Source organism: Gymnodraco acuticeps, unplaced genomic scaffold (genome assembly GCF_902827175.1).
Source record: "Gymnodraco acuticeps unplaced genomic scaffold, fGymAcu1.1, whole genome shotgun sequence".
In the NCBI taxonomy this organism is placed as follows: Eukaryota; Metazoa; Chordata; class Actinopteri; order Perciformes; family Bathydraconidae; genus Gymnodraco; species Gymnodraco acuticeps.
This window is the reverse complement of record NW_022990222.1, coordinates 392,942-412,255: the sequence shown is the minus strand read 5'-3', so window position 1 is coordinate 412,255 and position 19,314 is coordinate 392,942.

Below are 19,314 nucleotides of genomic sequence, written 5' to 3'. Positions count from 1 at the left end.
TGTTTGCACTTTCCCTCTTCTAATTCAGTATATCTGAGAGGCAGTCTGCAGGGAGGAAGAGAATGAATAGAGAGGTGGAGACAGTGGCTGTTTTCCAAAGCACACCGTGGCTAATGGCTGCAGTTAAGATGGTAACTTTAGGTTGTTAAAATGAACCTTTCACATCTGTTGCCATGAATAGTTTGTGTATATATCATGTCTATAGTGATCTGACACAGTATGGTATCATGGTAAAGTAAAGAGGCGTTGGTTATGTTTCACATATCCTATCATTGCTTTTATGGCCAATTACCACAAGAATAAAAGGGACAGCTGGGTTCAAATGTCCTTTCTAAAGTTTACTATAGGCACTTTATGTCATGGCTACTTTATTTTCACCCAGGAGAAAATCGACTGGCAATGTAGCATACAGAGAATAAAGCTATTAGAGAAACACTTCCCAGCCAATAAAAAGAAAATGTGTCATTGAAATAAACAATTTTTTAAAAGTACATCATGCACCTATAGATGTTTTTCTCTCCATAATCATAGGCATTATTCAGAACTTCTGTTGCTCAAGGTCCACTCACTTGCTTACGGCTCGACTGATGGTATTTTCGGGGTCAGGTTCTTTGTCATCACACCTTTGATGCATTTAACTTTTGTAAATGTGATTTCTTCAAGCCTACTTACATGTATCTTTCTAGAAACAGACATTGTCATGGGCTTCCATCAACGGTTGCATGATAAAATACTTGATGTTCTATAATCTACATGGGCATTGGCAGATAATGCAGTAACTTCCACAATTCTTGCAATTGATAAAGGTTAATTTTTTCAAAGATTCAACCTAATCACTACTCAGAAACCAATTGCCACCTTAACATATCCAATTTTGGAATCCATGGGCGAGCATGTTTTATTTGTTGGTCCAAGAATATTCAGTACTTTCTAATATACTGGTTTGTTTATTTCTTAACAGCAGCTCAACAAAAAAGGAAAACAAAATGTTGGTTATAAGTTTTTCCTTCCCACCATATTTGTATTTATATATTTATTTGACAGGGACAGTGCACATTGATTGACATTTCTGTAAATGCGCCAGAGTTAGCCAACAGGCTATTTTTCGTCTGTAGTCCCTGGACAGATGTTGAAAGTCATCCTAAAAACAAAAATTCACTTCAAATAACAGGTAAATACAATCAGTAAAACAACATTCAACAGAGATGCTTATATTATGATAAAAGCATATATAAAAACATAAACTAAAATACATATTCACAAAACAGACAGATAGCAACAGGTCAAGGCACATGTACAAACAGAGCGTTGTAAAGTGCAGATTGTGTCAGTGTTGACAGAGCTGACTTTCCACTAACCATGTTTTTAAGTTAGATTTAAATAAACTGCAGGTGTTTTGTTCTCTAATCTTTACTGGGATTGAGTTCCACTGTTGTGCAGCTTTAAAAGAAAAAGAAGATTGGCTGAATAAACTCTTCCTTAATGGAACAACGCAGTCTCCTCTTGTTGCAGCTCTTGTTGACCTGGTTACAGGTGTGCGTATGGTGATAACATGTCTGAGCGGAGGTGAGGTAAGGCCGTGTATTATTTTGTACATGAAAATATATTGTATTTATTGTCAAAGAAGGTTACCTTCTTTTTTTTAATAAAGTTCATTAACAGAAGCAATATGCTAAGAATACAAACTTGTGTTTTTAGTATAGGTAAGTATAGGTTAAACTGAACAGAGAAAAAATAAATAGTAATAAACAATCAAATAAAAAATATTGCTAATAAGAAATGTTAACACTAAGATATTTTAAGTTAAATTAAAGCTGATTACAAGTTAATGTTATGCAGAGATCACTAAGATGTGTTCTTATTATTGCTTCCGGTTGCTTACCCTTGTTTCAATTCATATAGTAGTTCATAGTGTGGGTAAAAGAAAACAGATGGAAGATTTTCTAAATATACTTTCATGCACACATTTATACCCAGGTATTCCCACATAAACACTGACTGCTATACACATATACATACATTATGCACATGTGTACAGTCATACAGTATGCAGGGAAGCAGAACTGAAAACAACCAGTTTGTTGTTGAGTTATTGCATGTAGAATTAACAAATATACATTTGTTGTAGTTCATTTTCTTATTGGACACAACAAAACATGGTAGTATTGTAATGGAAATGCAATGTTGTAAAAATAATAATCATGAATAGCGCTGCAGACTGGCCTCATGTGGTCGGACTGTCAGCACTTATCGCCTCGGTGCTCTCCAAGGTGCTGACCCTGCTGCTGGGAGCTGTCCAGAGCACTCTCCTCCTCCCCCACCAGGAGCTTCCTGCCAAATCTCCTGAGGCTTTTCTTTAGTGTGCTGCCTCACATCGGCACTCGCTCATTCTCACACATTTTTTTTATAATTGATACTCAATTAGGCCAATAAGTCATGTTTTTAGGCTTATTTATACTTTATACACTGCATTAACTTCATTAAAAGGCTCAGATTTGTTTCTCCACTCCAGACAGTTTTTTTGTTATTTTTCAAAAGTGACTCCTTTGAGAGTTAATATTGCCGACTCCTGGCTTGTGGAAGATTTCCTTATAAGACATACACACTTGAATTTAATGCACGAATGTGATATTAAAATAACAATTAAAAAAATTATAATGTTACCTGGCTAAAGTAAATTATGTTTGTAGAGATATACATTAAACGGGCCCTATTGTGCTTATATTCAGGTTCAAAATAGTTTTTTGTACCTCTACTGTGACATGTTTACATGCTTTAAAGTAACAGAGAAACTCCCTCTGGTGTGAACTTTGGGATTTTAGCCTTTGCAGACCATTTACATGCACAAACACATACATAACATATAATAGGGCTCCTTTAACTGTACACACTCGGAATCAGCTGAATAGTGGCAAACTGTTAAATGCCATTTTATTATATTGTATCCACATTTAATATTTAACGTATACTTATTTTCTATATGTTTATCATGGTTAACTTGGAAAATAAACAATTGACCTTACTGTATACTATTCCATGTTGGAATTCCTGGTAGGGGACCATGATAATAGTATAAGAATAGTCAGAGTAGGGATAATCTTTTTTTTTGTTGTTGCATTTTTCAGCAAGAATGGGACTAAAGGTATAAAGGTCACAATGATGCCTTCATTGTACTGGGTCTGTATTTGTTTTAAAAGTGTATGTCTTTTTATTCATACCACCAAGGATATAGATATGAGCACATTTAAATGTACATGTCTGTATGTATGTATCATGACTCTTATGTATTATATATTGTGCATTTTCTGTACACATTATTTAAGATCACTTTCTTTACCTATTTGTATCCCCGAGCAAATGCAACCTATAGCCATGTATATTTCTGTTGTGATTGTTTGTCATGTGTCTTGGGGGATAAACAATTCCTGAGGAACTGTCAGGTGTCCTTCTGTGAACACGGGTTACATGCAGTGTGCATGCAAGACATAGTGATTATTCTAGAATGGAAATAAGCAACATGCTTTTTACATAAAAATACTGAATACCCATAATGCCGTGAGAGTCCACAGTGTCAGTGAGTTACACAATACATCAAAGAAGGGCCACAGGACATCAACTACTGTTATGCAAATTGTACATTTATTAACATGGTGGTGTTGGACCAGGTTACTGAAATGAATTTCTCATGTATGTAAATGACGCTAGGGAAGAGCGGGTTAGGTTGGAGTCTTGTTTGTCTTGTATAGTCTTGTTTTGTTTGTCTGCTACTTTGTCTATTGTTCCTTTTCTTTTGCTCTCTGAACAGCACATTGTAATCTATTTATATATAAAAAAAGCCTATAGTCAATACACTTGTCAAAGTGTCAGAATTAAGTGGAGAAAAATGTGCAGTACCCAATCAGCATGCAGCCTTTCACGCTGCTGTGATCAAGGACCGAGAGCAGAACTGTTGCAGAAACACAAAAGCTGCCAAAGAAGAGTGGACCCTCCCACAGAATTATTGGCCAAGCTTACTGAAAGTGCAGCCCTCACCGTGGGGATTACAATTCAGCCCCATTTCCCCCTTAATCCGGTCATTAGTCAAGGTTTGAGAGGACAACCAACATCCTCCACTTTCCTGCTGCATGTAAATACTTGTTGACCAACATTTTTAGAAAAAGGAACCAGTCTTAAGCAAACAACAACTTTTAGACACTAGATAAATGGGAGTGGGTAGAGCTATAGAACACATTTTAAATATCTCTTTAGGACAGAGCAGAATCGTTCCAAAACACTTGGTAATAAAACTGATTCATGAACCATGTCGATTTAATATTTTTTCACCTGTGACTTCTAGATTAGTACTTCATGGTCAGCACGTCTACTCCCCACGCCCAATCTCCTGAAATACGATCTTAGCTCAATGGAAAAGTAAAACCCCTGAATTCAAAAGTATTGACATTAAAAAATACTTTAAAAAGTAAAAGTACTTATTGGGCGTAGAAGACTATTTCAGAATCATTATCAATTACTGGAATGTGAATACTGCTGCTGGACATCTTAAAGGGGCCCTATTATGCTTTTTGGTGGTGATTCCCTTTCCTGTAGTGTGTTGTTTAGGTTTTTGTGTATTTAAATAGTCTGCAAAGGCTAGAATCCCAAAGCTCACTCCAGGGGGAGTTTATCTCCCACACACCTGAAAAAGAGCATAACAGGGCCCCTTTAACCTCTAATAATATATAATATATTATTTATTAGTTTATATATATTTTATATAACATAATCTGAACCTGGAAAGTAATGAGTAACAAAAGCTGTCAGGTAAATGTAGCGGAGATACAAGTAGAGAGTAGGAAAACATGTACTTCAAATATGTACTTAACCCTCTGGAGTCTAAGGGTATTTTCTCGATTTTTAGATGTTTTCTTAAATCACCTTTTAAATGTATTTATTCTAGCATGGCACCCCATGTGTTACATATCAAAATGTTCAGGACAATCTCTAGTATTGCTATATATGCATATTACTCACCTTGGAGCACTGTTTGATGAGATAAGTAGCTCAAAAGCTTAAAATTTGACATCCGATTTTCAGAAAATCTTCAAAACTCTTGTGAAAACACAAATTTACTCATGTGATCGAATTGTTTTGGTGTTTTAGATTTGGTTACCAAAGTCCTAGGATCACAAAAGCAGTGAAATATTTGAATTACACTGTATATAAATGTGTTATTCATGTCTAAAATGAAAAAAATTAAATTCGAATTTTGAGTAAAATAGGTGTTTATCACTCTACTTTCACCACAGCAGGGACTGAGATACATCAGGACTGAATAATGACTTCATATTACATACCAAGGTTCATGTGATGTGTACAAATACAAATTCAGCATTCAACCTTTTTTTTTCAACCAACAATTTATTATAAATATGGTTTTTTCAACCAACTATTTATATAAATATAAGAAACTGGAAAATCTAACTATTTACAATATTGAACATCAGAACTTTCAACCAACTATTCATTATAAATGTCAAGACAGTGTCAAGGTCTTTGTCTGTCTTCCAAGACAGTGGGTCTGGCTGCTGTGTAGGTGGGGGTGATGGTGCATGGGCTGCTGTGTAGGTGGGGTGTACAAGTGCAATACGAGACCTCCATGAGACCTCCTTGCTGGCTGGGTTGAAGGTGATGGCTGTGGTGGAGCCTTTGTGCTGAGGTGTATCTTGACCTGGTGGCAGCCGCAGATGGAGGTGGAGGCAGCTGTAGTGATGCTGGTCTGCTGGTCCTTGGTGGTGATGGCTCTGGTGAAGGCCCTTGAGCCACAGTAGATCTTGACCTGGGGGCCGGCACAGATGGATGTTCTGGCTGCTGGATAAACACCGCCTGTGGGCCACTAGGCCCAGACAGCTGTGAAACATCTCTGTAAAACAAATTAAAATGTAGGACAATAATTACAACTAATTTCATTGAAAGTTCAAGTAAAATGTTGCTCAAGCACAAATAACAATGCACACATACAAATAAAGTTTGGGAAGTTGGAGAAGGAGTCTCTCTCGATCTCTCTCTCTCTCTCTCTCTCTCTCTCACACACACACACACACACACACACACAGACACACACAACACACACACACACACCACACACACACACACACACACACACACACACACACACACACACACACACACACACACACACACACACACACACACACCCACACACACACCACACACACCACACACACCACACCACACACACACACACACACACACACACCCACACACACACACACACACACACACACACACACACACACACACACACACACACACACCACACAGGTATTTCCAGTTACTTTACATTCAGTATAAAATCACAGACACACATATACATAGGCTACATCTGATTACAAAGTCGGTAAAATAATAACAGGCACACATATAAATACATCTATGACAAAGTCTCATCTGTACAGAACAGTATGATAAAAGAATCGATGGAAAAAAACATGTCACTGTAAATGTCTCCGTTGTGGGACGAATACATGATTAATTTAATCATCTACACATGTAATCTCACTTTTACACACCAAAATAACGTTAACACAGAGTAAACGTTTGCTAATAGAGAGTCTATTTTGTCCCAAGAAAAAGTTCATGACTATCGATACAAAATATATATCAATAAACCTATTGTTCATTTTCGCGGTATTCCCCACACATTGCCAGTACACTATTACTGTAATATTTACACCTACCCATGTCCAAATGGATCCTTGTTGTTGTCTTTGTATTCTTCTTCTTCTTCAGAAGAGTCGAAGACTTCAGGTTCTGAGGCTCTATCTTCACTACTGCTAGCGAAAAAAATCTCTAGCGAAGTCGGCAACTGTAAAGTTTTTTTTAGCCATTTTCTCTGTCTCTCTCTTTCTCCTCACAGACCTAAACTGATGGGAGACACGTGGTTTATGTTTTGTTTACTTGGTGGGTAGGTCCTTAGTGATTTCTCGATGTCCATTGGTCATTTCAGACCATGATGGCTGCCGGCCGAGATTTCCTTGACGGACACACAAATCCACCAATCCCACACAGTGTAAAGTCAAGCTGCTTTGAGCGGCCATATTGGCTGCAGTGCCCTGGTTACAGTCTCACAGGAGATACCGCTGGAAAGCTACTCTTCCAGCGATTCCGCGGATATCTGAATCATATTTCTACTCCATATAATCGAAAATATATGATTAATTACGTAAAATTATGCGCACCGACTCCAGAGGGTTAAGCACTTGAGTAAATGTACATTGTTACATCGCACCATTGAATGTGGAAGACATAATGGCGACATTCAAGGACCTGAAAAATGTGGAGTCAGTAGAGGTACCATTGTTTATATTTAGTTGAATCAATCAAAACTCTGTGGATTTACATCAGTGACATTTGTAGTAGTGCCATAAGACACATTTGAAAGTTTAAGGCAAGAACTCATTTTTTTAAACAATAAACCTAAATACAGACTATTTAGTCCTTAATATATAACCATGTCAAGTTGTGCAGCTATAAGCTTTTGTCAGTCAGGTTATATTTCATGGATCACTTCTTAAAAAGCACAACCTCGATCCAGAGGTTTTAGCCAACTATAGACATATTTCTAATCTTCCGTTCCTCTCAAAAATTCTTGAGAAAGCGGTCGCAAAACAGTTGTGTACTTAAAAAACAATGATTTATTTGAAGATTTTCAGTCTGGCTTTAGAACACATCATAGCAGAGGGACAGCTCTGGTTAAAGTCACAAATGACATTCTAATAGCCTCAGACAAAGGACTTGTCTCTATTCTTGTTTTGCTCGATCTCATTGCTGCATTTGGTACTATCGACCATGATATCTTATTGCAAAGACTCGAGCACTTAGTTGGCATACAGGGAACTGCTTTAGGCTGGTTTAGGTCCTATCTATCTGAACGCTCTCAGTTTGTACTTGTCAACGATGAATCTTCCATGCAAACCAAAGTTAGCCATGGAGTGCCACAGGGCTCAGTGCTCGGACTATTTTGTTCACATTATATATGCTTCCGTTAGGCAATATTATAAGGAATCATTTTGTACATTTTCATTGTTATGCGGATGATACTCAACTATATTTATCAATCAAGCCTGATGAAATTAATCATCTAAATAAAATTCAAGACTGCCTCAAGGACTTAAAAACGTCGATGACCTTAAACTTTTTGATGTTAAACACGACCAAAACTGAAGTTATTGTACTCGGCCCGAAGAATCTACGAAACAAATTATTTAAAGATATACTAACTATGGATGGCATTAATTTGGCCTCCAGTGAGACTGTAAGGAATCTTGGGGTTATACTTGATCAGGATTTATCCTTTAACGCCCACATAAAATCAATCTCAAGGACCGCCTACTTCCATCTACGTAACATTGCAAAAATCAGGCGTATCTTGCCTCAAAACGATGCAGAGAAACTAGTCCATGCATTTGTTACTTCAAGGCTGGATTATTGTAAATCCTTATTATCAGGGTGTACCAAGAAGTCAGTCAAGTCGCTTCAGCTGATTCAAAATGCTGCAGCTCGTGTACTAACCAGAGTTAGGAAAAGGGACCACATTACTCCTGTTCTGGCTGCCTTACACTGGCTCCCTATAGAACACAGGATAGAATTTAAAATTATTCTTCTCGCCTACAAAGCCCTTAATGGGCAGGCGCCATCTTACCTTAAATAACTCATTATACCCTACTGTCCAACTAGGGCATTGCGTTCCAAGAATGCACGGTTGTTGGTTGTTCCTAGAGTCTCTAAAAGTACAATGGGAGCCAGAGCCTTTTCTTATCAAGCTCCACATTTGTGGAATCAGCTTCCAGTTTGTGTTAGGGTTTCTAAGAGTGCGCTTAAGACCTTCCTTTTTGATAAAGCTTATAGTTAGGGCTGATTAGATTCAGCCCCTAGTTTTGCTGATATAGGCTTAGTTTGTCGGGGGACATCTTACTTCTCCCTTCTCTCTGTCTGTCTGTACCTGTGTACTCTCATGTTCCGATTAACCCAGCTTCCCCTAATTTATTTATTTTTGGTGTCTATCTACGGCGGGATCCTGAGTCATAGATGATCCTGTTGCTGCGGTCCTGTGTCCTGGATCGCGAGCCCTGGATCTTGAGTCGTGGCTGTGGTCCTGGATCATAAGTCCTGGATGGATATCCTTGTGGATTCATCTTCCTATTATACACACATGCATTTCCAAACATCTGGACTACCTATGTTGCAAATGTATTATCTTTTCAATTTACACATACGTGCATCTATTGCACGTATGTCCGTCCTGGGAGAGGGATCCCTCCTCTGTTGCTCTCCCTGAGGTTTCTCCCATTTTTCCCTTTAAACTGTGGGTTTTCTCCGGAAGTTTTTCCTTGTACGATGTGAGGGTCTAAGGATAGAGGGTGTCGTATTGTCATACTGATATTCTGAACAATCTGTGCTGTTGTATTTGCTGTAAAGTGTCTCTACTGTAGGCTATTTTTATTATATGTACAGCACTTTGGCTCGACCAAAAATCGTTTATAAATGTGCCATATAAATAAAACTTGATTTGATTCATTTGATTTATATAAATAAACATTGATTGATTGATTGATTTATCACTGTCCTTTAAAGTTTAAAGGACAGTGATCCATGAAAAAAAGTTTAAACTATCACAAAATATTTCACATCACTTCTTTGCATAATGATAACTGTTATATAACTTGTGTTTAACGCTATGAATCAGAACAAAAAAACGTATACTCTTATGTAAAGGCAACAACAAAAAATGGTTGGTTAGGTTAAGTAAAGCATCATGGTTTGAACCTTGGCTTTTGGTTTCAGAGTACAAACAGCGTTCTCCTGGGTAAAGTCATTGGTTTTGTTTACTCACTCATCCACCCGCACCTGTTCCTCTTCACTTAAAGCGTTATTAGGTGCTTTCACACCAAGTACTTTTCCCAGGAATTGTTCCCCGGAACTATCTAGTAGATCACGTTCACACCGGAATAAGTCCCTGAGGGAGGATTACGCAAATGAAGCCGTTGACGTCACTTCTTCTTCTTCTGCTTTGGGTTTACTGGCAGGCCGCAAACAACTTCACGGCATATACTGCCACCCAAAGTCCCGTAGTTGGGGACTGGCTTCAGTAGAAGCTGCTGAGAGTCTTCCCAGCAGCTTCTACTGAAGCCTTCCGAGTAAATCGCCAGAACGCCGACACCTCCTCATCACTCCACCACTCCCATGTTTTGGTCCGTTGGTGCGCTGGGCTAATGCTAATAATGCTAATGCGAGCAAATAAAATGACGGCTTCACAAAACTTTTCAGAGTATTACGGGGCGTGGTTTGCAATTCGCCCAGCCAATCAGAAATTGGAACATTTTCCTCCCCAGGAAAGTACCACCTCTCTAGCAGCGACTGAAAAAGGGTGAAAAGGTTCCCGAAACAAAGTTCTAGTTCCAGATCTTTTTGGTGTGAACGCAAAATCCCAGGAACTTTCGAAACTATTCCTGGGAAAAGTACTCCGGTGTGAAAGCGCCTATTGACACAACCCAGTCTCACGGAATTTCGTGTTATAGTCACGACATTTAATCTATTGATTCGTGTTCACCGACACGATTTTCCCCTTTTTTTCATGTCACACAGAACGATTTTAAAAGCAATGTATTTCTATTGGTAGTATGTTTCGTGCCTGCAGCACGTATTTTTGTCCGTTCGGGTCTTGGAATACCAGAAGCTGTGTGGTTCATAAAACATTTTCTTACTCAATATCAAGCCACGATTAATGTTTTTATTTTAAATTGTATAATGTCAGACTTTTTTTGCCTTCCGTGAGGAAAATAAATGGGGCTCAGAGCCTCAGAATACTGAAATCTTTTTTTCCTTCTAATTTGTTATTCTTTTCTAAATAACACACTGTTATTTACTCAACAATAAAACACAATTATCCTTGTTTTATTTATTTGTTTGATTCTATAATCTCTGGCTTTTTTGGCGTCCGTCAGGAACTGAATTTCAAAATAAAATAACCGAAAACAGACGGCCTATAAGGGACATTTCGAGCATCATTGCGATACACACCCACTGAACTGATTACCCAATATCCTCAGCTATGGTTTAAGCTCGGTGATTGGATGTTTTAGCCGCAATGCACGTTGGGATATGGAGTTAATGCAATATGAAATCCGAAAAACATTTCGGAGTTTAGGATGACCGAAGACACTACATTACCCATAATACTCAGCTATCGTTTGGGACTACAGTCCTTTTGCTTGACAAACCCTGTGGTTAATCTTCAAGCTCTGGGATTGGATGTTGGAGTGGCAGTGAGCCAAGGTTACTCCGAGCGTCAAACAGCACTTTGAAATGGAACGAAACCACGGCAGACTATCCAAATCTGGACTCGAACGGTAGTTACTTTGCAGATTCTGTTTAATGATGTGAAATATAAACAAGTAGTTTTAGTTTTTTAATTACACCTGAGTTAAATTCAGGGAAGGTGATTGTCAAGTGCCAATCAGGCGAGATATTTGATAGTTTACAGCGATGTAAACGGTGACGTCATGACGCAGCAGCGGCAGCACCCAGTCGGGCTCTGGGCGGTGTGAACAGAGGGGAGCAGAAAAGGGAAACCGGAGCTGAACCAGAAAAGCTCCCGCTCGGAGCTAGAAAGGGAAAAGCGCTGGTGTGAAAGCCGCATCCGTTAGGAAGGTTCCTAAGCTAAATGGACTATTGGAATGCAACCCTGGATACAGCGTGGGAGGCGGGGCCTCATTCATTCCTATGAGAGTTGCTCATTAGCGCATGATGATAAAATGGCTCAACTTTTGAGAAAGCGAAACGTCACAGATTACCAGGCATGCCTGAGAAGTGCTAATGTACACATCAATCGTTATGTAATTATATTACGCTGTAACAGTATCTAGTGATATCCAAGCAACAGAGCTTCATTTAGCATGAAAGAATGATTGCACTGCTGAAGGCTCTGGGTGTTGAGGGACTGTCATGGTTGACACGTCTCATTAACGTTGCGTGGAAGTCGGAAACAGTACCGACCGAGTGGCAGACCGGGCTGGTGGTTCCCCTTTTTAAAAAGGGGGATCAGAGGGTGTGTGCCAATTACAGAGGCATCACACTACTCAGCCTCCCCGGGAAAGTTTACTCTAAGGTACTCAAAAGGAGGGTCAGGCCGATTGTCGAACCTCAGATTGAGGAGGAACAATGCGGATTCCGTCCTGGTCGTGGAACGACGGATCAGCTTTTTACTCTCACAAGGATCCTGGAGGGGGCCTGGGAGTACGCTTATCCGGTCTACATGTGTTTTGTAGACTTGGAGAAGGCATATGACCGAGTTCCCAGGGAGTTACTGTGGGAGGTGCTGCGGGAGTATGGGGTGAGGGGGTCTCTACTCAGGGCCATCCAATCTCTGTACTCCTAAAGCGAGAGCTGGGTCCGGGTCCTCTGCAGTAAGTCGGACCCATTTCCGGTGAGGGTTGGCCTCCGCCAGGGCTGCGCTTTGTCACCAATCCTGTTTGTAATATACATGGATCGGATTTCGAGGTGTAGTCATGGGGGAGGGGGTCTGCAGTTCAGTGGACTAAGGATTGCACCACTGCTTTTTGCAGATGATGTGGTTCTAATGGCTTCATCGGTCTGCGACCTTCAGCACTCACTGGATCGGTTCGCAACCGAGTGTGAAGCGGCTGGGATGAGGATCAGCACCTCCAAATCTGAGGCCATGGTTCTCAGCAGGAAACCGATGGACTGTCCACTCCAAGTAGGGAATGAGTCCTTACTCCAAGTGAAGGAGTTCAAGTATCTCGGGGTCTTGTTCTCGAGTGAGGGAACAATGGAGCATGAGATGGGCCGGAGAATCGGAGCACTGCAGTCGCTTTACCGCACCGTTGTGACGAAAAGGGAGCTGAGCCAGAAGGCAAAGCTCTCTGTCTACCGGGCCATTTTCGTTCCTACCCTCACCTATGGTCATGAAGGATGGGTCATGACCGAAAGAACGAGATCGCGGATACAAGCGGCCGAGATGGGTTTTCTCCGTAAGGTGGCTGGTGTCTCCCTTAGGGATAAGGTGAGAAGTTCGGTCATCAGGGAGGGACTCGGAGTTGAGCCGCTCCTCCTTCGCGTCGAAAGGAGCCAGTTGAGGTGGTTCGGGCACCTAGTTAGGATGCCACCTGGGCGCCTCCCTAGGGAGGTGTTCCAGGCACGTCCAACTGGGAAGAGACCAAGGGTAGACCTAGGACCAGGTGGAGGGATTATATCTCTTCGCTGGCCTGGGAGCGCCTTGGGATCCCCTAGTCAGAGCTGGTTGATGTCGCCAGGGAAAAGAAAGTTTGGGGCTCTCTGCTGGAACTGCTACCCCCGCGACCCGACCACGGATAGGCGGGAGAAGATGGATGGATGGATGGAATGATTGCACTATATATATATCAGTGGCGAACCGTGTCTATCACAACTGGACCTTCTGTAGACTAGACACACACCCACTGCTGCCGCCCCCCCCCCCTCCCGCGGCATTATAATATCCGTATTTTCACTGAATTGTCGTCTTGAAAAGGGTAGCCTACTCACAACAATTCCGCAACAACTTCATCTTCACCTGATGTACTTGTCATTTCAACGTTAAAAACAATAAAACGGCATAAATTGCTTCGTCGCATTCATTCTAGATCCTCTGTCTCGAGCCAGTGAACTAGCAGGCCTTCTAGAGTACCCTGGAACTAGTGAAAATAGTGAACGAGCCGGCTCAAAGAGCCGGCTCTTTTAAGTGAACGACGTGAGCCGGCTCTCGCCCGCGAACGAGCCGTTTTTTGTTTTTGCATAATGTGCACATTATCCCGCTTATTACACATGGCCACATTCTCAACAAAGTAACGACATGACTCCCAATATTAATTGAAATGCTTCTATGGATTTAGAAAATGATTTTATTGATTTAAAAAATAGTTGTAGGCCTATGTATTGATTTAAATTGACATGCATCCGCTAAGAAAAGTAGTCCGTTGTTACTGTTTGAACTAACGTAACAACGGCAGGAACTGCTTCGATAGTGTTTTTGAGGAGCTTTTTGATTACAGATTTGAAAACATCGTTGCTTGCTTTAAAAGTAGCACAATTAATTATGTCAAACCTTGGAAAGTATCTAGATATCCCTGCCCTAATGCCAAAGTAACTGGCAACTGAATATGTGTCGCCGTTTGATGTCTATGTCTGGACCGCTGCGTAAAAAGGAGGGTTTCTGCCCCATTACTTCTCTTCTTACTTCTATAAGAATAAAACACGGAGGACGGAGATCTCTTTTTGTCCCCCTCTTCTCCTCGCTGCAGCCCAGCAGCTGATCTCAAAGCACGCTCCCCTCTCCTGCAGGGGGGCGTGATCAGCTGCAGCTCACAGAATCAGCCCCTGCCAAAAACAGCGCTGGAAAGAGCAAATAGAGCGAAATGAGGCATGGCTAAAATGCAGGGTCTTTTTGGTATGTTGAAAAAAAAACTATATTTATATACTTTATATAGGTCGATACAGTAGCCCGTTTTTTAAAATAGTTTTTATAGGTGTTGCTATATGTTTTGTGTAGCGTGGTTCTACAAGCAAGTCAATGCATTCATTGGGTGGTATCAGAGAGTTACACGGGTCTGTAAATGCAATGAAAACAATTGGCCACAGCAAATCATTTATATTAAACATGTAATTTTTACTTTTGAATACTTCAGTACAAAGGATGTATTGAATAATTTAAGTGATATATGTGTACACATATAAATCATTAGTCAAAACAGGGCTACATTTGATTTAATTAAAAGGTATAATATGTGGTAAACTGAAGAGCCGTTTGGGAGCCGAAAGAGCCGGCTCTTCTTGGTGAGCCGAGCCAAATGATCCGGCTCACCAAGAAGAGCCGGAATTCCCATCACTACTGGAACCGAGGGAAACTCTGAAAGAATACGCCCATTGGCTACAAATCAATATGATTGGTTGATCAAACTGTCAATCCAAACGTACGCTCTCATTCAGTGCAACGGCCAGGGCATTCAAGGATGTAGAATACCTTGGTTGAAGGATATTCTACCCAGAGACCCAGAACAAGATCTGATTGGTTGCTTTCTTTTCTAACACAAAACCACTGAAATGCGTAGTGCATGGTCCGAGAAGGACACACAAATCAACGTAACACTGTAATATTACAGATCAACAACACAGATACGATTCTCATTTATTCATTTTATATATATAATTAAATCGATTTTTTGTTTGTTTTATCTGAGTGTTCCAGGGTATTCTCTGAATACCTTGAAGGCCCTGACGGTTCGCCACTGATATATATATATATATATATATATATATATATATATATATATATATATATATATACTTATAATAATAAGTGATATTAACTTTATTTAATACAACATTTACGGTACAAGATTGAATCATACAGCCCATGTAGTATGATAATAAATTATAGCAAACATGTGCAATATATCCATTATTACAGCTCCGTGGGATGGCAGTAAGACGATATGGGTCCGTTCTTATTGTGCATCCATGGGTAAAGATAAACGCAACTCAGATTGGTTTTTCAAACAGCATCTCTGTAAACTACGTGTATTCACTGCATTTCACTCTGCCTTTAACGGCTCGTTGTAGCTCCAATAGCTCCAGCCCCCACCCTTCCTGTGAGCACAGTGTGCTCTGATTGGTCGGGACACGTAACATGAACGTGCCGCGCGGCGCGGTCCCGTGGGTTGGATGCGCGTTCATAATGCAGAGGGAAATAACTCTCAGAATAACGTTATTAGCACATTATTACAACTTGAGGAACGAATGTTTTTAATAAGGGCTATACAAGTGTTCATACTGGGTAGTTTATTTAGTTTAAAAAAATTATCCAACGATTTACAGACCACTCTTTCTCCATGTAAGTCAATGGGAAAAAGTGTTTCCGGGCCTGGCAACCAAACGGAAGTGTAGTACCGCCGTTTGGCCAGCACGAATATTTTCATCTGAGTCCGGCGCACTTCCTGGGGGCTTGAGTGACACGTCCTAAAACCCAGAAGTAAGCTGCGCTCGGATTCCCTCGACAAAAGAGCAATGGGATTTCTCCATAGCATTTTGGATGATAGCTTGAAATAAGGTCTGTGGACAACGAACCTGTTAGATAAATGCACGTTTTGTTCAGCCGGATAATATCCACATGTCTACCCTACTTTTATTATTTTCTAATCATAAATCTAATCGATAGATTTATGATCGATAGATTTATGATTAGCATAACTTCCTTCATGATGGCTCACTTCACTGATAGTGATGACATCGTTGGCAAAATTATTAACCAAGTCATTTTAAAGATTGAGTTACAATGATAAACTGGAGTGGCAAAGGATCAGCTGAATGACCCGCCATCAAGTGCTTCATCCAAAAGGACAGGAGGATGGACTTTGTGTTTCAGTGATTTATCATCAAAGGTAGGCCTAAGTCATTTTCAATGTGGGCCGCTGTGCCGACTTAATTCATTTCTAATTGTTACTTGGCTGTGGGTTCCCTGTCATGATAGGTGTTTATATAAATGGTGTTGTTCTGTGTGGTAGAGGGTCGCTGTCATTGATGCGTTTTGCACCCAGGGCCGCTGTTTTGATATTCCGCTGAAGTATACGCTGTGACGTAGGTATAGGCCTAGGTATACAAGTCACGGCTCGCCACTGCCCGAGATTATAGTATTAAACAAATAAATAAAAACAAGGATAATTGTGTGTTATTGTTGAGTAAATAACAGTGTGTTATTTAGAAAAGAATAACAAATTAGAAGGAAAAAAAGATTTAAAAAATACAGATTTCAGTATTCTGAGGCTCTGCAGCCCCATTTATTTTCCTCACAGACGACAAAAAAGTCCGACATTATTTAAAATAAAAAACAATAATCGTGGCTTGATATTGAGTAAGAACATGTTTTTATGAACCACACAGCTTCCGGTCTTCTAAGACCCGACCGGACAAAAAGACGTGCTGCAGGCACGAAAAATCCTACCAAAATAGAAATATATTGCTTTTAAAATCGTTCTGTGTGACACGAAAAAAAGGGGGAAATCGTGTTGGTGAACACGAATCAATAGATTAAATGTCGTGACTATAACACGAAATGCCGTGAGACTGGGTTGATTGACAATGCGGTTTAGTTATAGGAAAATAACTTTTAGGAAACAAGGCTGCAAGCTGTGAGAAACTCAAATGGGACTGAGATTTTATTAGCTTTGGGGGTAAGTTTTCATTTCTTTCCATCCCCCTATTTGTCCTTTTCCTAGTTAACTTTACAGTTTCTCCCCCTTTCACTGCAAACAGAGAAAGCTCCTCGGTGCAGAGCATAGCATGCAGGAGCTGCTGTTTATAATCTGAATACGACTCCTGCTGTTATTGATTCTGTCCGCGAGATGAGCCCTCTGGGTTTTTCTGATGTTTATGCAGGAGAATGGTGATGCTTGCTAAGTGGAATAGAGACAATAAATCGATAGGCAATGTGAGGGGAGCGGAGAGCAAAGCATCTTTTAGCTCAGGACGAGTTTTCAAATTTGCGTTTGGTTTTCTTCTTGATACACTTTTGTGGCGGAGTGAGGGAGAAGCAGCCCTTTCCTCACTTTTCTCTCTACAGCTGAGATCTATCACTGCTGACCTGGAGGTCTTCATTAGCTGAAGATGTGGTATGGAAGAGGGCCTGGGGAGAATTGCAATGCAGTGTGGGTACATGCTCTACTCAACAGTAAACAATTTCTATTTGGATACTGGTGGGGAGTTTCAGTGTCAGATCCTTATCCTAACAGCTCCTACTAAGTTTGTGTGAAAAGAAGGCATATCTTAAGTTAAGAACACTTTTATAAAATCACTTCAACCTGATGATTATCACCCGTTCATGAGGAGGTGCATGTTTTGTGAGATGTTGGCAATAACCCAATCAACACCACTAGAATTGCCAAAATACTGCCTGTTATGCTCTGTTTGACTGAAAGTACAAATCAAGTTTTACCAAAAATACTCCAATGTTGAGCCTCGATTCCCACTGTTGAAAACAAATAAGTTTAGCAGTGTCATTAGTTGTCTTAGAGAAACAATGAAAAAAAGTTATCTAACTTTGTGTCAGCATGAAATAAAGATTGTGACAGAAATAAAGAGAGAATGGCTAAAGTTAGATGCTGAAAAAGATCTATAAGAAGTAAAATGGTCTATAACTTACATATAGGCAGTCACAGGGATGCTATAGTTGAAAAGATGGAGAACAGAATATTACAAAGGATACTACGTTACATTGCTTGTCTTGATACAGGATTAAAAGATTAGGGCCACATGTAAACTATTTTTGAGATCTGACCAAAAGTGATTTTTCTTTTGCTCTGAGATTAAAGGCGGAATTCTGATTAAAAAAAAAGTCAGGATTCAGAGATTTTCAGGATAAAGTGAGAATCATTTTCTTCTCAGAGTTCAGATTTTTTTCTCTGAATTCTGACATTCTCTCAGATGTCTGACATTAATGTGGAATTCTTAGTTATTGTCGAATTGTGACTCATACATTTAAAAATTCTGACTTTATTGTCAGAACACATTTTTTTTTTACATTGCTCTGATCTAAAAAAAATAAAATAAATCCTCTTCTTTACAAAGATGATCTTAACAGTATATTAATTGTTATTAAGACTTTTAGTTTCCTGATAACTTAAATCCCTGTTCTTAACCAGCAGATGGGAAACAGCGAGCTTCTGGCATTGGTCTGTCATTTGCACAAGTTAAACATTATTTAATATAAGCAAACCACATGATTGTAAAGCGTGAGGCTGGTGATTATTATAGTTATTTGTATCGATAACACCTCTAAAGCAGTCATTTTGTTTTAAGTAAAAGCACTATTTACTGCGTCTTTCCATGACTTTTTTCACATTAAAGTAATGTTTTGGTTGTAAATAAATAAAAGTGCATATGCTATGAAATAGCTTTTAGGGCGCTATGCCAATATGTTAAAGGGTAAGAGGGAATCCTTTTAGGCAGTCAGTGTATCTTAAATCTTGAATTATTTGCACAGGCACATAACACATCTTGTTTTCAACAGAATTACTGTGATACAAATGATTTAAACCATAACAAAGTAAAACATATCCAATACATTCCACATTCATTTTCCTGGTCCTTTGTATGGAGAGATTCAGATCATTTGTTCATGAGCACTGACATATGGCTGTACAACAAATCTACATACAACTACATTTATAAAGTCAAAGGTATGCAATACTGCATTCAGTACTCATTAAATATGCTATGCTGCTGCAC